This window comes from Giraffa tippelskirchi, chromosome 6 (genome assembly GCF_054371585.1).
Source record: "Giraffa tippelskirchi isolate mGirTip1 chromosome 6, T2T-mGirTip1v1.2.pri, whole genome shotgun sequence".
Taxonomy (NCBI): domain Eukaryota; kingdom Metazoa; phylum Chordata; class Mammalia; order Artiodactyla; family Giraffidae; genus Giraffa; species Giraffa tippelskirchi.
The window spans coordinates 88,263,192-88,285,685 of NC_137280.1; the positions used below are offsets into that span (position 1 = coordinate 88,263,192).

At 47.0% G+C, this 22,494-nt stretch overlaps 1 long non-coding RNA gene across 1 annotated transcript in view; it reads right to left on the bottom strand.

Annotated features, from left to right (window-relative positions):
* Positions 1-2,074: 2,074 nt before the first annotated feature.
* LOC145510384 (uncharacterized) overlaps positions 2,075-22,494 on the bottom strand; it is a 56,087-nt gene continuing 35,667 nt past the window's right edge. Inside the window, exons 3-4 of the long non-coding RNA XR_014056988.1 lie at positions 18,753-18,819; positions 2,075-2,883 (exon numbers count right to left, since the gene is read on the bottom strand). This is a non-coding gene — a long non-coding RNA (uncharacterized LOC145510384). The remainder of the gene's footprint in view (positions 2,884-18,752; positions 18,820-22,494) is intronic.

The window sequence follows — 22,494 nt, forward strand, 5'->3', positions numbered from 1 at the left end:
AATAAAATTTCAAAAGTGTGAAGAGGCATTCCTTCTTGCCCAGGAAACATCATCTTTGTTTGCTTAAGGCCTTCAACTGATTGGATAAGCCCCACTCACATTATGAAGGGTAATCCTCTTTCCTCAAAGTCCACCAATTTAAATAAATTCTAACCTGATTCAAGATACACCCTCACAGAAGCATCCCCAAATAATGTTTGACAAAATATCTGGGCACCATGGCCCAACCACATTGACACATAAAAAGCAGCGTGTCTCCACCATGGCATGTGGGTGACTTTGCACATATTCCCACAGACCATGCCAGCAAAGGGTTGAATCTCAGTGAATCAGCCTTCTGTTTCATTCTTATTTCTTTTATTCTGGAATGTGGGACGGGCTATCAGGGGACTTCTCCTCCTTTCACTATTCATGTAAACAATAAGCTCAGAATTGTAAAATGACTCCTTGTGTTTTTACCAGGTGAATCCATCAGGTTGTGCCCATTGGGTGCTTGACAAGGTGGTGTGCGGAAAATGGTGGTGAGTGGCTGAACTTTGGGGGACACTGGGGTGCCCACCTGGGCTACTTTAACCTCACACTCACTCCTTCTCTTCATACCGATCTATTTCTCTCCATTGTGGGTGGACATGGCCTTTAAATGCTTTGCATTCAGGCTTCCAAAATTTCCCACCTCTTCCTCTCTGCACATGTCCTCTTTTCCTTTGTTACCTCCAGGCTGTACAGAAAGGGTCACATGGAAGGTTGTTATTGTTGTTTTTGTCACACTTCAAAGCATCTGGGATCTTGGTTCTCTGACCAGGGATCAAACCCACACCCCGTGCATTAGAAGTACAGGATCCTAACCACTGGACTGCCAGGAAAGTCCCCACATGGAAGGTTCTGAGGTATAAGAAGGAGGTGTTACCACAGTCCACAGGAAGGCGAAGTTTTGCAAGTGGACAGAGTCACCTGCCGTGTGAGTAAGAAATAAGCCTGGAGTGTAAGTGGCTGGGATTTGGGGATTACTTGTTACAGCCACTGGGGTGTACTTATTCTGACTAATGCAATATTTGAACTTGCCTAATCCTCAAAACAGCCCTCCAAGGTAAATTCCATGGTAATCCCTGGCCATTGGACAAGAAATTGAGGTCCAGAGAAGGTCAGCTATATACCTGAGGTCATACAGGAGGTGAGAAAGCTAGAATTCTAACCTGGACTCACTGACCCACCACAGTAACCAGACGGTACAACTCAGAACAAAGAAATTCCTCCTCCCTGGTCCCTGCGGTCTCTCGCCTTACAGTGGATGTCCTGTTTCTGTAAGGGTGCAGCCCTAGCCCCCAGCCTTGTCCTTCCTGTTGTATCAATGTGCAAATGTGCTTTGGCCTGCTCTTCTTCTAAAAGGAACTCACCTTGATCTGCTGTGGGTGCAGGACTGGGGCGGTGCTGGTGCACAACAAACTCTCAATAAATATTTGAGATTATTAATATCATCAACAGTGGCAGGGCACTGACCAGGGTAACTTAGTGCTTAAGCCAGAGGAACTGAATTCAAATCCCATCTCCACCATTTGCTAGCTGTGTGACCTTGAGTAAGTTGCTCAACCTCTCTGTGCTTCAGTTTTGGAAATGGAGATGATGATGTTTTCTGTTTCACAGGTTGTTGCAAGGATTAAGATATAAAATGCTCCAACAGTGCCTGCCATGGATATTTTAGGTTTTACTATCATTCTAACATTTTCCCTATTCAGCCTCATCTCCCAGGTCCCCAGGCATGGTGACAGCTGGTTCTGTGATCAGGGCCTCCCCAGACTGCCCACTCCAAGACTCCCCTGCCTTCCTCCTTCCTTGCCTCCTGGGCACCCCTGCCCCAAGCCTAGGTTCCAGCACCATCTCCTCCCCTCTCATTTGCCCCTCAGCCTCGGGGTGACCAGAACCCCTGCCTCGTGGGACAGCTTTCCAGCACTTTCCCCCTTTTAAGAGATTGACTGCAATTTCTATAATAACATCACATTAGCAAGAAATTAATGTCCTCATTAAGACAGCAATTAGGCACATTAGCACAGCAATAAAAGAGAAGCTTATGAAATAATTGCTGGTTCCAAAATGCCTTTAATTTAGTATTTTATATTGTGCTGTGTTATTAATTTTTTCCCTCGGCAGAAGATAATAAGAGAAACATTTGAATTGTGGGGAGGTTTAAAATTTTTTTAAAAATGTTTAAAGGAGAGCAATGTTGATACCTGGGCTTCCCAGGTGGCACAGTGGTAAAGAATCCGTCTGCCAGTGCTGGAGACGCGGGAGACTCGGTTTCAATCCCTGGGTCAGGAAGATCCCCTGGAGTAGGAAATAGCAACCCACTCCAGCACTCTTGCCTGGAAAATCCCAGGGACGGGGGAGCCTGGTGGGCTGCCATCTATGGGGTCGCACAGAGTCGGACACGACTGAAGTGACTTAGCAGCAGCAGCCAGTATTCTTGCCTGGAAAATGTCATAGACAGAGGAGCCTGGTGGGCTACAGTCCATAGGGTCACAAAGAGTTGGACACGACCAAGCAACTGAGCATGAACACACACAATGTTGATACCTACAGACAGAAGATATTTTTTCTCCCAAAAGCCCCCTTCAATTCCCGAGTCTATGGATGGTACTGGTGATGGTGGTGCACCAAGGGTCAGGCTGTGTCCTGGGACTTTGGGCCAAGCCTGGAGTTCAGAGGAGGCTAGAGTTGGGTAGCCTTGGATCCCAGAAGCAGGAGTGGCACCATGTTTCTTTGCCTTAAACAATGAATATCTATTTGATTTTTTTTTCCAGTGGGCTCCATCTTCTGAATTCACATTCTTTCAGCCAGTGTTTCCTTGGTATCTGGTGGCTCCATCTCTAGCAATGTGAGGTTTCCAGCCTAATGAAGAAAACAGATGCATCAATGGGGAAATGCACTGATAGACTGGAAATAGAAGTTTTGCAACTGATAATGAAATCATGGATCTGGGACATGATCATCCAAAGATGATGACATCATTAGGAGAAAGGTAGATGAAGAACATATTCCTGGTGGGCTCTTTTGCCCCCATGGGAAGTCCGGGGTTGACCTTAGCATCCCTAAGTATGATATAACTGGAGGTGAACTGGCTTCCAGTGGGAGCAGCAGATGGTACCCAGCACTACTGGGTGTCCTTGACTCAAATCTAGAATCGTCTTTAGCTGTATTAGATTGGTTAGGATGACCTTGAGACAAAGATTTGAGAGCAAGCACTTTATTTGGGAATTGACCAGAAAGTGCATGGGGAAGTGAGACAGGGAGAGGAAGGAAATAATTTCAGGTAGTGTTAAGTGCTGGACTTCTCAGGTGGCACTAGTGGTAAAGAACCTGCCTGCCAATGCAGGAGACATAAGAGACACGGCTTTGATCCCTCGGTTGGGAAGATCCCCTGGAGGAGGGCATGGCAACCCACTCCAGTATCCCTTCCTGGAGAATCCTATGGACAGAGGAACGTGGAGGGCTATAGTTCTTGGGGTCACAAAGAGTCGGATGCAGCTGAAGCGATACCACATACGCACACGTGGTGATAAGTGGTGTAACAACAAAAATCAAAGGAAAGGGTGGCATTTCCCTGGTGGTTGAGTGGCTAAGATGCTCCCAATGCAGGGGGTCTGGGTTCAATCTCTGGTCAGGGAACTCAACCCTGTATGTCACAACTAAAAGATCCTGCATGCTACAAATTAAGATCCTGCGTGCTGCAACAAAGATGGAAAATCTCATGTGCTGCAACTAAGACTCAGGGCAGCCAAATGATTTTTTTTTAAAGGAAAGAACTGAGGAAGGATCAGAAGACAGCATGCTTTTCTGAGTGAGGAAGGGCCTCTCAGTGGAGTGGACACAGGAGGGACCCATGTGAAAATCTGAAGAAAGAGGGTTCCAGACAGGGAAGCAGCAGGTGCAAAGGCCCCTGGGGTGGCAAAAAGTTTGGCAAGTATGAGAAGGTTGATGTGTCCGAATGGAAGTGAGAGAGGGAGGGGATGCAATTAGAGAGATGTCAAGTAATGAAGGAACAGGGAAGAATTCCTAGAGGATATGAAGATAATGGCAACCAAACCAAGAGCTCCCCAGGATGTGAGTCCATCTTTCCTGAGGAGGGACAAGTTGTGCCCAATGGACCTGTCAGTTTCCTGTTGTCCACTATGCTGTGTAACAAACAATCCCCAAATTCGGTGGCTTAGACAATCAATATTAGTTATGGTTCCACAGTCCATGGGTCAGTTGGACCATTTATCTGGTCTTGGCTGGGCCCCTTCATGAGTCTTTGGTCAGCTGTGAGCCAGGGAGGCACATTCTGTTTACCCACGTTGGGCTCTCCACATGTTTGGGGTTTGGCTGGACTAGAATGGCTGAGCTGGTGTAATGGATGAGCATGTCCCTCATCCACCAGCAAGCTAACTCCAGCTTTGGTCATGTGGCAGAGGCAACACTTTTTGTTTTGTTTTGTTTTGTTTCTAAGCAGCTAGTAGAAACATGCAGCATCCCTTGAGACCCAGATTCAGGAAGGCCCTCTACTTCTGTTGGCATTTGATTGGTCAAAGTGGGTCACAAGACCAGTTCAGATTCCAGGCATGTGGAGAGGGAGGAGCTACCCAATGAGGAGGCAGAGAGCGAGGATAGTTGAGAGGGTAGAACTGGGTGCATTTAGCTGTCAATCCACGCCAGCTCTGTTATGTCTCTGGGGGCTTTTGATATTCACTCCCTGTCCTTCCTTCTTCAGCCTAAGTCAGTCTACAGTCCCTGATGCCAACCTTGGCCCTTTTAGAAGTTACCCCTGCATGTGTTTGCCCACTAAGATCCTGAAGGATCTGTAGCTTGGGTCGTTTAAAACCCCAATTCTGTCAAGTCTCTTCCTCCTCGGTTTTGGGGTGTGACCAGAAATGCAATTTTTTTTTTAATATTTATTTCTTTATTTGGCTATGCCGGGTCTTAGTTGCAGCATGTGGGATCTAGTTCCCTGACCAGGGATTGAACTCTGGCCCCCTGCATTGGAAGCATGGAATCTTAGCCACTGGACTGTCAGGGAAACCTGGAATTTTTTATTCACATAGTTGGCTCTCTTAATAGTGAACTCTAGAGTCGGTGTCACCTAAGACAGGGAAGCAGTTAGTTCATAGGGTGCTCCCGAGCAAAAGAGAAATGGGCACTGGTAGCATGGCTTGAGCTCACACAATGTCCTCTTGTGCAGTGCCCAACCTGCACAACCATACCAACCCACCCTGATTAGGGGATTGAGGAGGTAAAAAGAAAAGAAAAAGAAGGGGAAAGAAATTCCGCTGGGAACCCGGGGCACTATTTAACTTTAGCCCTCTGGCCAAATAAAGGACCTTCCTCAAACTGATGAGGGACCACGGGGGACCCCGGGGGAGCCACAACCCAGCAACCCATCCAGATAGGCTGCCTGGCCTTCATGGAACAAGGCTGGATCAAGCCTTTTGGGGAGGGGCGGGGGACCAAGGGGAGGAAGGAGGAGGGTAGGAAGGTCCTAGCTAAAAGGAACCTCGTCTGTTTCCCATCGTCCCACACCCCAACCCCATCCTGCATCCCAAGGAAATAAAGTGCAGCTGGGTTCTTGGTTGCCATGGAGACTGACACAAAGAATTTGGGGGGAAAACACCCCGGGGGCATGAAGAAGCAATTTGCTCTCAGCTCTGGGAGGCAGGGGATTGGGGGAGAATAAGGATCAGCATTTCCTGAGGAGGAAAACGCGGTGAGAGAGAGTCAGACCAGGGTACGTGGTGTCCAGAAGCCTGGAACCTTCCGTGGCCTCCGCCACCAGCCACCCAAGGGACAGAGAGCCAGGGCTACTTCGGCTCTGGAGTGGAGGTTTTTGAATCTAAGCTCTCACTTCCGAGGCTCACCAGGGCAGCCGCACACTCCCCACCCTAAGCCTTCTATAATACACGCCTCCTCCCCGGAGCGGGGCAAGGGCGGGACCTCCATACAGATTTCTTTCTTTTTTAATTTGCAATTCCGCCTTGGGACAGGGTACTGACTAGGGGACTGCACAAGCCTGATATCCATCAAATTCCCCCAAATCCGGCAAGGGGCCCCAACCTCTCTCCCCAGCCCCTCCCCTCCCCCTTCAGGTTACGATGGAAAGGTCCAGGCATCCTCGGATGTAGGGAGGAGGGGGGATTTTTAAACCTCCAGAGGGAACCTGCAGCCTACTTCTCCCTTCTTCTAGTTTCCCTAAACCTCCAAGAAAACAGTATGGTGGCAGCTGTGGGTTTTTTTTTTTTTTAATCTGTTAATAAAACGCAAGTGAATCAAATCAGCTCCAAGGGAAAGGGGGGCGCAGCGAGGCAGGGGCCATGGTGTTTGCAGAAGTTGGAAATTTAATAAGAAGGAAAAATAAAAATAGCCACTGTGCTGGAGAGACAGAGAGAGGGTTGGAAGGAGTAGGCGGGTGTGGGACTCCAGGCTAGGTGGAAACATGTGCAGATGGGAGAGGGAATGAGAGGCTGGGGACAGTGAGCGGCCCCAGCATCTGGAGGGGCAAGGAAGGTATAGCTGAAGGCAACAGGAAAGGAGAGTTTGGGGCACCACCCAGAGGGGCCCAGTTCCCTGGCAGATTTTTCCCAGGGTTAGCTGGGCACAGAGATTGGGGATTGGTCATCTGAAAGCCTAGGTGAGGGGGTACAGCTCCTGATTACTTGGTCTTCACAGTGCCCCTTACCTCCCCACTGTTCAGATAAGGCACCACACAGACAGGGTTGCCATGAACAGCTGTGTAGGTTGTTCACTGCACAAGAGTGCCTCATAGGGACTTCCCTGGTGGTCCAATGGCTAAGACTCCATGCTCCCAATGTAGGGGCCCAAAGTTCAATCCCTGGTCAGAAAACTAGATCCCATATGCTGCAATTAAAGATCCCAGATGCTGCAAAGACGATCAACTATCCCATGTACCACAACTAAGATCCAGCACAGCCAAATAGATAAATAATTTTTTTTTAAAGAGTTACAGAAGCCTGAGCAAGGGCTGATACCATCTGTTCCCCTATGTGCCAGAGAAAGGGGTGCCTTTTAAGATCCACATAATAAAGGTGGAAATAACCCAAACATCCATTAACAGATGAACTGATAAGTTAATGTGGTCCACCCATATAGTAGAATATTATTCAGCCATAAAAAAGGAATGATATACCGACACATGCTACAATGTGGGTAAAACTTGAAAACATCACGCTGAGTGAAAAGAGCCAGGCATAGAAGATTGAATGTTATATGATTCCATTTGTATGCAATGTCCAGAATAAGTAAATCCATGAAGGCAGAAAGCAGATTGGTGGTTGCCTGGGACTGGGGATGGGGGAGGGGAAGATTGGGGAGAGACTGCTTTCATGGATACAAGTTTCCTTTAGCGGTGATGAAAAATTCTGGAACTAGATAGAGGTAATGGTTTCACAACATTGTGAAGGTACTAAATGTCACTGAGTTGTATACTTTAAAAATGATTGATTTTGGGACTTCCCTGGCAGTCCAGTGGTTAAGACTCTGCACTCCCAATGCAAGGGGACCAAGTTCAATCCCTGGTCAGGGAACTAAGATTCCACATGCTGCAACTAAGACCTAGTGCAGCCAAATGAATATTTTTTTAAATTCTGTTTTTAAAATAGGTGTAAGGATGATAAAGCTTAAAAAAATAAAATGGTTGATTTTATGTTAGGTGAATTTCACCCAAATTAAAAAAAAAAAAGAAGTGTCCATGCAAAGATGGAGGACCAGTTGGGGCCCTGCATATGGCTGATCACACCCACCCTTCACCCCTAGAAAACCCAGGATTGTTGACAGGCCCAAGCAGCCTTGGGGTCCCTCTGGGAATGGCTAAGTGGAATTCATTCATTCATTCACTCCACAAATATTTACTGAATTATTTCATGCCAGGTGCTATGCTGGGTGGTGAACCTGTGCTCTGGGGCTGACCCTCCAGTGGGGCAGACAGACAGACCCAACAAACACAGCCTACAGTACCTGTGGTGGTGGTGTGTGCTATAAAGAAAAATATTGTTGTAGAGAGAAATATTCCATAACATCTCATGAAAAATGCAAATGACCTTTTAGGCCAACCCAATAAATCCTGCAGGGGTATAAGCAGGCAGGGGTACTGCCTGCAGCTTTAACTGGCTGAACTCACTGAGGAGGTGGCATTTGAGCACCCGAAGTGGGCTAAGAAGAGTCAGTCACATGATTATGTGAGGGAAGAGCATTTCAGGCAGAGGGAACAGCCAGTGCAAAGCACTGAGCATTGTTACCTGAAATGAGCACCTCTAAATGTGAGTTGGGCTTCCTTGGTGGCTCAGTGAAATCCGTCTGCCAATGCAGGAGACCCTGGGTCGGGAAGATCCCCTGGAGAAGAAAATGGCAACCCACTCCAGTATTCTTATCTGGAAAATTCCATGGACAGAAGAGCCTGGCGGGCTACCATCTATGGGGTCTCAAAAGAGTCGGACCCGACTTAGCAACTAAACAACAAACAACAAATGTGGGTTATTTAATCATAGTTGAGTTTCCATTAGGACTTTAAAATTTTTTTTTCCAATTTTTAAAGTTAATTAATTTATTTATTTTTGGCTGCTCTGGGTCTTCATTGCTGTGCACAGGCTTTCTCTAGTTGCGGCGAGCAGGGGGATACTCGCTAGTTGCAGTGGGCAGGCTTCTCATTGCAGTAGCTCCTCTTGTTATGGAGCACAGGCTCTAGGTGCGTGGACTTCAGTTGTTGTGGTGCGCAGACTTGGTTGCCCTGAGGCATGTGGAATCTTCCTGGACCAGGGATCGAACCCATGCCTCCTACACTGGCAGGCAGATTTCCAACCACGGGACCACCAGGGAAGTTCAAAAAATTTTCGATTCTGACTTGGATGAGGCACCAGCAGGCAGGTGGCACAGGCATGACAGCCCTCAAATCTCCTGGAAAGCCAAAAGCCTTGCATTTCTATCACCAGTGGATGACCCACGTCTATGCCAGGACCAGAACAAAAGTCACAGCAGCAGCTCATAGGTAAGACTTACTAGCTTATCTGCCTCTGTATTTACTCACTTAACCTTCACAGTGAACCCCAGTGACGTCAAAAATGTTATCTCCGTTTTTGAAGTGCGAAAACTGACTTGAAACTGAGAGATGAATTGTCTCGCCCAAGCTGACAAGAGCTCTGGATTCGAACCCAGGACTCCTGTCTGCAGATCCAGGTGGGTGAGGTCTGTGAGTTTCTTCTAAGGCCGGACCTTGATGGGATCCCCAGGCCTCCAGTCTTGCTTTGGAGCTGCCTCTGGGTCCTGGGGCTCACAGATGGACCAAGCTGGGCGGAGGGTCCCCAGCGCGACGGAGTTAGCGTGGGCGGGTGATTGATGGTTTAATATCTCACGCTGCGACCCGGGCCCCTCTGAGAGGCAGCGATGGGATAATTCAGTTACAGAAAAGAGAACGAAAATTCCAGAGAGAGAGAGAGAAGCATGCACACTAGGGGCAAGCTGGGAACTGGTTTGGCTGGGCTCACAAGAGAGGGAGGAGGCAGGTCCCCGATCCTTCTGGGGGATGGAGTCTCCCAGCCCCCCCCCAACCCGTCCCTCTCCCACCTTCATCTGACTTCCGGTCTTGAAATGAAGAGAGCAGATGTGATGAGCGAGAGGCCTCGAGGCAGGATCAAGGGCTCAGAGAAGGCAGAAAATGGCCTCCACTTGAAAAGGCTAAAATCAAGGCTGGGTGCTGGTGGAGCTGGGAGTGGGAGGGAGCTGGGGGTTCCAGACACTCAGGTGAGAAGCCTCCAGTCAGCGATGACTGGATTCCTTGCTGCAGGGGATCTTCCTGACCCAGGGATAGAATCCAGGTCTCCTGCATTACAGGCAGATTCTTTACCATCTGAGCCACCAGGGAAGCCCCTCTCGCTCTGTCCACTCACATCCAAATCTTGGACTTCACATCTCCCCACCTCCATGGCCCCGACCTGGTCCAGCCCAGCTTCACTCACTTGGATGGTGCAGCCTCTCTGTCCTGGTCCCAGGCTTCTGCCCTCGCTCTGAAGTCTACTTCTCCCACAGCCCCCAGGGGGCGCCAGTGAACACCTGAGCCGGGTCGCATCCGTCTCCTGCTCAGAACCTACCTGGTTCCCACCTGGTTTGAGTTTCTTGTTGCAGCCATTCTAATTCCCATAAATGTAGCAGCTTAAACAACACACATATGTATCATCTCACGTTCTCGAGGTTAGACGTTTGGTTCAGGTCTCAGTGGGTTAAGATCCAGGTGTGGGTGACTGCAAGGCTCTAGGGAAGGATCCTGTTAACTGCCCTTTCAGGTATTGGCAAAATTCAGTTTCTTAGGGTTGTAGGACAGAGGTCTCTGTTTTCTTGCTAGTTGTCAGCTGAAGCGGTAGCCTGTTACTCACTGGCTGATGGCCCCTCCATTCATCTTCAAAACCAGCAAAGGGGAGTCTTTTTCATATGGCACCTCTCTGATCCCCCTTTCTGCCTCCTTTTTCTTAAAAATTAATTTTTATTGGAATATAGTTGCTTTACAATGTTGTGTTAGTTTCTGCTGTACAGCAAAGTGAATCAGCTATGTGTGTATATACATTCCCTCTTTTTGGATTTCCTTCCCATTGAGGTCACCACACAGCATTGGGTTCCCTGTGCTATAATGTAGGTTCTCATTAGTTACCTATTTTATACATAGTAGTATATGTATGTCAGTCCCAGTCTCCCAGTTCACCCCACACTCCCCTTCCCCACCCCCTTGGTAACCATAAGTTTGTTCTCTACATCTGTGTCTCTATTTCTGCCATGCAAGTAAGTTCATCTCTACCATTTTTCTAGACCCCACATATAAGCGATATTATTCCATATTTGTTTTTCTCTTTCTGAATTACTTCATACTGTAAGTCAGTGTGATTGTTTAACAATACACATTACAATGTGTGTGTGACAAATCACATGACAATGTGATTATAATGACAACGATCTCTAGGTCTGTCATGTCTCTGCAAATGGCACTATTTCATTCCTTTTTGTGGCTGAGTAATATTCCATTGTATATACATATCTCATCTTCTTTATCCATTCCTCTGTTGATGGACATCTAGGTTGCTTCCATGTCCTGGCTATTGTAAATAGTGCTGCAATGAACATCAGGGTGCATGCCTCCTTTTGAATCATGATTTTCTCTGGATAAATGCCTAGAAGTGTTATTGCTGGGTTGCATGGTAGCTCTATTTTTAGTTTTTCAAGGAAGCTCCACACTGTTCTCCAGCCTTCCCAGGTGGTACTAGTGGTAAAGAACATGCTTGCCACTGCAAGAGACATAAGAGATGTGAGTTTGACCCCTGGGTCAGAAAGATCCTCTGGAGGAGGGCATGGCAACCCACTCCAGTATTCTTGCCTGGAGAATACCATGGACAGAGGAGCCTGGCGGGCTACAGTTCATGGGGTCACAAAGAATCAGACACAACTGAAGTGACTTAGCATAATACTGTTCTCCAGAGGGGTTTTACCAATTTACCTTCCCACCAACAATGTAAGATGGTTCTCTTTTCTCCACACCCTCTCTGGCAGTTACTGTTTGTAGAAATTTTTATGATGGCCATCTGACCTGTGTGAGGTGATACCTCATTGTAGTTTTGATGTGCGTTTATCTAATAATTAGTGATGTTGGGCATCTTTTCACGTGTTTGTTGGCCATCTGTCTGCTTCCTTCTGCCATACTTAAGGACTTGTGTGGTTAGATTGGGCCTGCCCTATAATGAGGATAACTTTGTCTGAAGATCCTTAATTACAAAGTTCCTTTTGCCAGACAAGGTAACACATTCACAGGGCTCAGTGATTAGGACATCTTTTGAGGGCCATTATTCTGTCTACCAAGCTCCTCACTCAGAATGAAACCTCAGATCCTCACTAAGGTCATAAGACCCTGCACACTCTGCCCCCATCACCTCCCTGCCCTCATTCCCCTCCACCTCCTCCCCTCTCTCCGTCCCTCCCGTCACAGAGGCCCACTCCACTGTTTTCCAAACTCATCAGGCACATTCCTGCCTCAGGGCCTTTGCACAGGCTGTTCCCTCTGCCTGGATCAGCCTGTCCCAGATATCTGCCTGCCTTCTCCCTCACCTCCTCCAAGTGTCCCTTCACCTGTCCCCTCCCCAGGGCAGTCTTCCCTGTTACACACAACTCCCCTATCACTGATTTACAACCATTACCAACCCCTATCACAGCTTTGTTTTTTCTGTAACGCACTTACCACCTTGAGATACAGCCAAAGATGTTTATTCGTTGTTTGCCTTGTCTCTTGTCTGTCTCCCCCACCTATCAGAGGACGTCAGCTCACTAGGGAAGTACTGGTCCATTGCCCACGGGTTGGGGAACACTGCTTTAACATATGAATTGCGGAGGAAGCACATTCCGTCCATAACACAGAATTACAGAGCTACTGAGTGCTGGAGCTGAGATTCAAGCCCAAGCTCCTACCCACTGATCCTTAAAGAGGATGGAGAAGCAGAAAGCTTACAGAGGGTAAGAGAGAAAAGATCAGAGAGCCAAGAGAATGCCCTGATCTCTACCCAGAAAGCCTGGAATTGGGGAAATCTGAGCCCACTTGGGGCCAAGAGCACCCTAAGGTTTTGCAGTGTGAGTTGTTGCTTTAAACCCTAAATTGGACCTGGTCATTCTTTTGCGCAAAACCCTCCATTGGCTTCTCATCACTCTTAGAAAAAATTATGGGCTTCTCCCCATGACCAATAAGCCTCTGTCACCTCCCTGCTCTCATCTCTTGCCACTATCCTCCCTGACTTCACTCCAGCCCCCTTGATGCTTCTCAAACACACCCAGTGAGTGTGAGCCTCAGGGCCTTTGCACATGCTTTTGCTGGCATTTGCAGGGCTTGCTCTCCCTTCATTCAGGTTTCAGCTTGAGGCATAGACTGTTTCCTAATATTCCTTTTTCCTTGTTTTTTTGGTAAGCAACTATTTTTCACTGTGATAAAATACCCATAGAAAATTTTTAGTACATGAAGTATATTCACAATGTTGTATACAACCATCACTATTGTCTAGTTCCAGAACTTTTTCATCACTCTCAATGGAAACTCCATACTCATTACTCAGTCACTCCCCCTTCCCTGTCTTTTCTTTTTTTAAATTTTGTTTATTTATTTGGCTGCACTACATCTTGATTGTGAGATCTTTAGCTGCAGCATGCAAACTCTTAGCCACAGCATGTGGGATCTAGTTCCCTGACCAGGGATCAAACCCAGCCCCCCTGCACTGGAAGCATGGTTTCTTAGCCACTGGACCACCAGGAAAGTCCCTGCACTGGATCTTTGTTGCTGCACTCAGCCTTTCTCTGGTTGCAGTGAGCGGGCGCTACTCTTCGTTGCAGTGCACAGAATTCTCACTGAGGTGGCTTCTCTTGTTGCAGAGCATGGGCTCTAGGCACTTGGGCTTCAGTAATTGTGGTGCTCAGACATGTGGAATCTTCCCAGACCAGGGATTGAACCTGTGTCCCCTGCATTGGCAGGTGGGTTCTTAGCCACTGGACCATCAGGGAAGACCCTGTCTTTGTATTAATAGAACAATCCCATTTTTTAAGCTAAGTGCACAGCCATCCAAGAAAAAGACTACATTTCCCAGCCTTCCTTGAAGCTACGGCAATGTGACTTCATTCTGACCAATGGCATGTGAGCAACTGGCAATGAGTGCACCTTCTGGGCAATGCCCTTGAAGAGGAGGAATGGAGCCTCCTCCTGACCTTTCCCTGTCCCATTGGCTGGAGGGTGGATGTGATGAGGGATCATCTTGTCTCACTTTAGAGGTAGTAGAACAGAAAACAGAAAGAGCCTGGGCGGCTACCACAATGTTACCAACTATGCCAGCCCTGGACCATTTATACCTAGCTTAATAAGTGAATGCTCAATAGAGCTATCTCTTATTGAGCCACTGTAATGTTGGGTTTCTGTTCTAGCAGCCAAAATATTTTTTTTGTTTTTAAAAATGTATTTATTTTATTTATTTGACTGCACCCAGTCTTAGTTTTCAGAGAAGGCAATGGCACCCGACTCCAGTACTCTTGCCTGGAAAATCCCATGGACGGAGGAGCCTGGTAGGCTGCAGTCCATGGGGTTGCGAAGAGTCGGACATGACTGAGCGACTTTACTTTCACTTTTCACTTTCGTGCATTGGAGAAGGAAATGGCAACCCACTCCGGTGTTCTTGCCTGGAGAATCCCAGGGATGGGGGAGCCTGGTGGGCTGCCATCTATGGGGTCGCACAGAGTCGGACATGACTGAAGCGACTTAGCAGCAACAGCAGCAGCAGTCTTAGTTTTGGCATGTGGAATCTTCAATCTTTGTTGCAGCATGTGGGATCTTTTAACTGTGGCTTGTGGAATCCAGCTCCCTGACCAGGGATCAAACCCAGGCCCCCTGCATTGGGAATAGGGGATGGTCTTAGCCACTGGACCATCAAGGTAGTACCCAAAATGATATTGATATTGTAACTAATACAGAATTTGGTAATAGAATCTAAACTATGTGGAATTTCCTTGGCAAGTGGGCAACTGGTGATTGAGATATGACAGGCAGGGAAATGCATGGCCTCTGTTATGCAGGGACAAAACATTTAGGAAGCCTACTGCTATAGACAGAATGTATGAGCCCCTCCAATTGAGAGGTTGAAACTAAATCACCAGTGTGATGGTATTAGGAGGTGGGGGCTTTTGGGAGGTGATTAAGTCATGAGGGTGGAGCCCTCATGAATAGGATTAGCACCCTTATGAAGAAAATCCCAGAGAGCTCCTGGCCTCTTCCACCAAGTAAGGACATAGGGAGAAAACAGCCATCTATGAAGCAGGCCCTCACCAGACACCAAATCTGCCGGGACCTCGATCTTGGACTTCCAACTGGGATAAATAAATGCCTGTTGTTTATAAGCCACCCAATCTGTAAGATTCTGTTATAGCTGCCCAAACAGACTTAGACACCTGCCATCTGTGCTATTCTTGAAGACAGCCTGTAGCTCTAGGGAGAGTGGTTATCTTTCCAATACAAACCATGTACCAGTTATGACTATTATGTGAGTCAGAAATAAACCTGTGTCCTTTAAGCCATGATAATGTTGCCCTCAGGTGTCCCTGGTTGCTCAACAGTAAGGAACTCACCTGCCAATGCAGGAGACATTGGTTTGATCTCTGGATTGAGAAGATCCTGAAGAAGGAAATGGCAACCCACTCTAGCATTCTTGCCTGGGAAATCCCATGGACAGAGGAGACTGCCAGACTACAGTCCATGGGATCATAAAGAGTCAGATAGGTCTTAGCAACTAAACAACAACAACATTGCCCCTGCTATCCATGTCCATTCAGCTCCTGAGTTCAGATGGCAAGAGTCTGGAAGGCCAGTTCAGATAGTGATGGAGACTGCATTTTCCAAATAGATTTTGGGGCAGGGAAGGGTACCTGTGTTTGGGGGCCTTGTTGTTACAGCAGCCTAACATTTGCCTTAACTAATACTTACTCACAAAATGGACTGCTTCCTTTATAGAGTATTACAAGGATTCAATGAGGGAATACACGTACAGCACCTAGTGTGTGCCAGGCACATAGTAGGTGCTCAGTAAATGGTCATTGGTTTTCCCCCACCATCATCACCTCTGGTTTAGGGAAAGAGATGTTTCTTCTCAAACTTCTGGGGAAGATGCTTCGGTATCTCATTTGAAGACAAGAAGACTGGTCCCCAGGCTGGCTTCCTCTCCAGCCACAGCTCCCATCTGGCAGACCCCCTCCCCACAGCTCGTTCACTCTCCTCTCTCTTCTTCTGATAATGCTGTTCCCTCCCTGTACTCCTTCTTGCCTGATTATTTCCTTTCACCCTGCCCTTATTCCTTCCTTGAATTCCCCTCTACCAATGCTGTAAGCTCACAGCCAGCAGCCAGCTGCACAGATCAGGGCCAGTTTCTCACAAAACTTTTTATGAACCTCCCCTGACTACTAAGTGGTTAAAAATATCCGCTCCGCCCAGGCAATTTTGCTAAGCTGGTGTCAGGGGGAGAAAGAGAGATGCGGGAGAGCTCACAAATGAAGCAAATTGCTGAAAATCGGATTTTTACTGTCTTATCTAGGAGCCACATGAGAGGAGAGGAGATTGCAATTTCTGCGGGAACTTTCTCACATTCCCGTGTCTGAGGCAAGGAAGTGGCAGAGAGGAGGGGAGAGGCGAGTGAGAGAAGAGAGAACAGAAGGAAAGATAGACGCTAGGGATTTCCCTGGCAGCCCAGTGGTTAATACTCAGCGCTCCCACTGCAGGGGGTGTGGGCTTGATCCCTAGTCAGAGAACTAAGATCCCACATGTTGTGTGGAGCAGCGGAGAAGAAAAAAAAAAAAAAATAGAGGCTCAAGAGGGAGAGAGTGAGAAGGCTTGTATGCCACAACCCCAGCCTGGGGCACCTACATGGGCTATATCTCTCTCAATGGCTCAGCAGGTAGATAATCCACCCGCAATGCAGGAGACACAGGAGGTTGAATACCCGGGTCAGGAAGATCCCCTGGAGAAGGAAATGACAAGCCACTTCCTTCTTGCCTGGAAAATTCTTAAGTATTTTCAGTAAAAAAAAAAACCTCAGTATTTTTTCAGTAAAAAATTTTCAGTAAAATTTCCATATTCTTGCCTGGAAAATTCCATGGATAGAGGAGCCTGGCAGGCTACAGTCTGTGGGGTCACAGGAGTCGCACACAAGTGAGCACACACACACATCTCTCTCAAAGCCCCTTTGGTCACAGCATCCAGTTTTTTTAAACTTTATTATTATTGTTATTATTATTATTATTATTATTATTATTATTATTTTGGCTGCCTGGAATGTGGGATCTCAGTTCCTCGACCAGGGATCAAACCTGTCCCCCTGCATTGGAAGTACAAAGTATTAACCACTGGACCATCAGGTAAGTCCAGCATCCAGTTTTAACTGCTCATCAAGTTGGTGTAATAGGTAGGAACCACTAACACTTTACTAATGAGAAAACTGAGGCTCAGAGAAGGAAGCCTTTGCTCAATCATAGAGCTGGCTTGCTCGATGACTAAATGAGAGTCTAGAACAGGGGTGGGGAAATTTTTTCTGTAAAGGATCAGAGAGTAAATAATTTCAGGTCTGGAGGCTACACGATCTCTATAGCAATGACTCAACTCTGCCCTTTTATGGTGCCATAGACAACAAGTAAAGGAATGGGCATCTCTGTGTGTCAATAAAGCTTTATTTACAAAGCCAAGTGGGGAGCTTCCCTGGCAGGCCAGTGGTCAGGACACTGTGCTTCCACTGTGAGGAACACAGGTTCAATCCCTTGTCAGAGAGATAAAATCCCACATGCCACTGGACATGGCCAAAAAAATAAATAAAACCAAATGGCCCACTGGATTTGGCCTGGGGCCTTGACTTGCAAACCTCTGGTCAAGTGCTGTACTGTCCAAGATAGTAGCCACTAGCCACCTGTGGCTATTTATACTTAAATTCATTTGAAGTAAACAAAATTAAACTTTCAGTCCCTCAGTCATGCTAACCATGATTCAAGTGCCCAATGGCTGAACTTCCCTTGTGGCTCAGTGGTAAAGAATCTGCCTGCTAAGGCAGAAGACACAGGTTCAATCCCTAATCTGGGAAGATTCCGCATGCCTTGGGGCAAACAAGCCAGTGTGCCACAATTACTGAGCCCACGCTCTAGAGCCTGTGCAACAAGAGAAGCCTCCACTCACTGCAACTATAGAAAGTCTGCATGCCGCAATGAAGACCCAGTGCGGTCAAATAAATAAATAAATTTTTTAAAAGCAGAACTCAAAGGCTGCATGTGGCCATGCATGGGGGGTGCTCTAGGATAGCACAAAAGTGACCATTTCTATCATCACAGAAGGTTCTATTGCACAGTGCTGCTCCAGAGCTTCTGTTTCTAGATCATGAGCTTCTCTCGTGGCTCAGTGGTAAAGAATCTGCCTGCCAATGCAGGAGATGCAGAAGGTGCGGTTTCAATCCCTGGGTCGGGAAGATCCCTTAGAGGAGGAAATGGCAACCCACTCCAGTATGCTTGCCTGGGAAATCCTGTGGACAGAGGAGCCTGGCGGGCTACAGTCCATGGGATCACAAGAGTCAGAGACGGCTGAGCACACACACAATGGGCTTTTTACTTTGCTTCCTCACCTCCCCACCACATCTCTATTCTATAAAATAGACATGACTGAGCATGCATGCACATGTTTTCTATTAATAGTAGTTAAAGAAATGATATTCAGGTCTGTGGAAAGGCCTTTATACTTTCATTTATTCAAACAACAAACATTTTGCCCACTGCTCTCTGAGTGCCAGACCCTGCTGTTGTTGCTGAGGGCACAGAGGAGATGGAGACAGGCCCATGCTGGATTCATTCACTGCTTTTTTGTCTCTCTGAATCACCTTCCACCCAGATATCTGTGTGGCATCCTCTGATGCTTCGTTCAGGTTTTCTCTCTTGCCACCTCCTCCAGGAAGGCTTTCCTGACCACAGAAGCTCAAAAGAGAACCTCTTTTTCATGCTCTTTACTCTGCCTCACTTTTCTTCACAGCTCTCCCTGACGCTGTGTTATATATCCACTTATCTGCTTATTTGTTTTCACCTTCTCCACCAGAACTGAAAATCCATTAAAGCAGGAGTTTAGGTCTGCTTTCTCTTTGACAGGAATGGTGGTTGTGAGCCCAGGTTTTGGAACTGACTGCCTGAGTTTGCGTGCTTACCTCCCTTCTTGCAGGCTGTATGATGTTCAGCCAGCTGCTTGGGCTCTGTCCGTCTCCATTTCCTCACCTGTAAAATGGAGATAATAATAGCATGTTGAATGGTGGCCCCCAAAAGATACACCCATGTGCTAATGCCTGGACTCTATGAAGTGATCATATTTTGAAAAATGATCTTTGCAGAGAATTCCATAGTGGTCCAGTAGTTAGGACTCAGTGCTTCCACTGCAGGGGGCATAGGATCGATCCCTGCGGGGAACTAAGATCCAACATGCCTCATGGCACAGCCAAAAATAAGAAAAGAAAAGGGATCTCTGCAGATGTATTAAGTTAAAGATTCGAGATGAGGTCATTATCTTGGATTATCTAGGCAGGCTCTAAATCCAATGACAAATATTCTTATAAAAGAAGAGAAAGGGAGACAGGTAAGGACATGATCCAACCCAGAAGTGGTTCTGCTCAGCTCAAAATTCGTTGGCCAGAACTCATCAATGTGGACCCACTTAATTACAAGGGGGCCAGGAAATGTGATTCTGCCTGGAATGGGGAGAACCAGAAATATTTGGAGAACAGCAGTCATGACTTAAACACATGGCATGGAAGGGTGGTCTGGAGAGAGATGGAAAACCCCAAACCCAACATTTAGTGACTGGATGGATAAGGACCCTGTAAAGGAGGTTATAAAGGTAGGGATGAGGTGGGCTCTAAGACTTTTCTGTGCGTTGTTCTGATGGCTGCTACAGGCACAGGAAAGGTGACCCCGAAAAGAGCCAGGAACTGAGTGATGAGAGCACATGAATGGCCAGGCTGGAGATCTTCCCTACAGTAGTCTGAGAGGCCATCCTCCCCAGGATCCCACTGCATTGGATAGGCTCAGGCTAGAAAGACAAAATCCACTCTAGGTATACAACAGGAAGGGGTTTAATGTGGGAAATCAGCCTGCAAAACAACTAGAAGGGTTAGAGGAAGACCTGCCAGCATCCAAGAAGGCAGAGCCTACAGGAACCATGGAGAATCATTGTTGTTCAGTCGCTAAGTCATGTCCGACTCTCTGCAACTACATGGACTGCAGCACGCCAGGCTCCTCTATCCTCCACTATCTCCTGGAGTTTGCTCAAATTCATGTCCATTGAGTTGGTGATGCTATCTAAACATCTTGTTCTCTGTTGCCCCCTTCTCCTGTCTTCAATCTTTCCCAGCATCAGGGTCTTTTCCAGTGAGTTGTCTCTTCACATCAGGTGGCCAAAATATTGGAGCTTCAGCTTCAGCAACAGCCATTCCAATGAATATTCAGGGTTGGTTTCCTTGAGGGTTGACTGGTTTGATCTCCTAGCAGTCCAAGCGACTCTCAAGAGCCTTCTCCAGCACCACAATTCAAAAGCGTCCATTCTTCAGCACTCAGCCTTCTTTATGGCCCAACTCTCACATCCATGCATGACTACTGGAAAAACCATAGCTTTGACTATACGGATCTTTGCTGACAAAGTGATATCTCTGCTTTTTCATATGCTGTCTAGGTTTGTCATAGCTTTTCTTCCAAAGAGCAAGCGTCTTTTAATTTCATGGCTGCAGTCACTGTCTGCAGTGTTTTTGGAGCCCAAGAAAATAAATTCTGTCACTGTTTCCACTTTTTCCCCTTGTATTTGCCATGAAGTGATGGGACCGGATGCCATGATCTTAGTTTTTTGAATGTTGAAGTTTCAAGCCAGCTTTTTCAACTCCCAGCCTCAACATCAAAGCGGGAGTTTGCAGGATGATGCCCAGAAGAAACCTCACAACTGTCATTTGTAAGCCCTGAGTTGCTGCTTGCCATGGACCAGAGCAGGGATGGCTCCTGTTTCTCTCCTGTCTCACCAATCTTGCATGAATGCCTCTTAATTGTAGACTGCATTCTATAGCCCTGCTGACAGTGGAGTTTTAGATGTGTAGTTCCCAGAGGTGCAGAGTTGCTAGCAGACATCCCAGCACACCCCAGAAAGGTGAAACATGGAGATGGTGACTAAAAGGATTCAGAGCAAGAAGTTGGAAGTGATCCTGAGCCATGGTGGGGATCGGACCCCACTCCAGATGTCCAAGACAGCCTCCTTATTCCATGAGGTTTTTCCTTCCCAGGTGTCTCTTAAATTGGGGTCTTCCCTACAAAAGCAACAAACACTGGGCAACAAGGTAGAGCCCTGGTGATGAAGGAGATGTTTAAAAGTAAAGAATGGAGCCATATTCATTGATCAAAAGAAATGAGCTACCAGAGGACATGGAGGAAACTTAAATGTATTGCTGAGTGAAAGAAGCCAGTCTAAAAAGGCTGCAGACTCTGATTCCAACTATATGACATTCTGGAAAAGGCAAAACTATAGAGGCAGTCCAAAGAAACTTGTTGCCAGGAGTTCTGGTGGAGTTGGGAGGAATGAGTAGGTGGAGCACAGGAGGGTTTTCAGGGCAGTGAAACTATTCTGTATGAAACTTTCATGGTGGATCTGTGAAATCTTGCATGAAATGTGTAACCCCAAGAGTGAACCCTAATGTAAACTGTGGACTTTAGTTAGTAATCAATACTGGTTCATCAGTTGCAACAAATGTGCCACAGCAATGCAAGATGTTAATAATAGGAGAAATTGGCAGGAGAGATATGCAAACTGTCTGCACTATTCATCCAGTTGTCCTATAAACGTAAAACTGCTCTGAAAAATAAAATCTCCTAATTACAAAAAAAAGTAGAGTGACTTCTTAGGGCTGAATCATGCTCCACTGTGCAGGTGTTCTCTGATGATCAGAAGGAGCTGATTGCTTGAGCTGCCATGAGTGTACCAGGCAGTGAGCTTCCAACCCTCTAGCAGTCATGAACTACTCACCTTGAGCAGAACTGAGGACTAGCCTGGCCTGCTTCTCTTATCCACCTCAAAGGTCTGTCTCCAGGATCTGGGCTCCCTTGGCAAGAACTATCTTGGTCTCTCCTATATTAGTAAGCAAACTGGACCTTAGTTTCACTATCTATAAGTGGAGATATAATACGTAGTAGTCAGGACAGCCTAGGTTATGCTACATAACAAACAAGCCCAGATTGCTGAGCTATAAGGGGCTGTGTTTACAGGTTCCAGACACACTGTTTGTCAGTAGTCAATAAAACGTGATTTTCAAAAAAGGATCAGTTATATATGGCAGGCCCAGGTTCACAGAAGATAAGGGGGACAGGGCAGATATTTCTGAGTTTCCACTGTAGAAACAGAAAATCCAGAGAGGCAGACACTTTTGTAAACATGGCTGTCTGCCCCCTGCTTGGAGCCAAACAAGGAGACTGAACAGTTTCAAACTCAGCCTCTCCCAGCATCCACTCTCCCAGTCCCAGAGCAAGCCCCATTCTGTTTTTCCCTCTGCCCCACATTCCTTCAGAGCTGGACGTTAATAAACTCATCACTGATGAGCAGGGAACACATCTGCAGAGGTTTTAATTACAGCAGAAAATTGGCCCAATTGGTATTTAATGTAGAGTAAGTATTGAGTTAACTGGTCAGGGCAGGAGTTGCTGAGGTTTGCATGGAGGTGTCCTGAGCCCTGCCTGGATAGGTATCCCTGGGAATCTCTGAGGGCAGGTGGGGGGCATGGTTCTGGTTCTCTGGGGTCTTCAGGAGGACCTCGCAGGCCCTGGAAGAGGAAGGGAAGCAGGCTGGGTGAAGAGGTGAAAGGACATTTCTAAAACCTCAGCTCAGAGCTCTGCTCTCTGGCCTTGGAAATTTTCTCCCCGTAATAC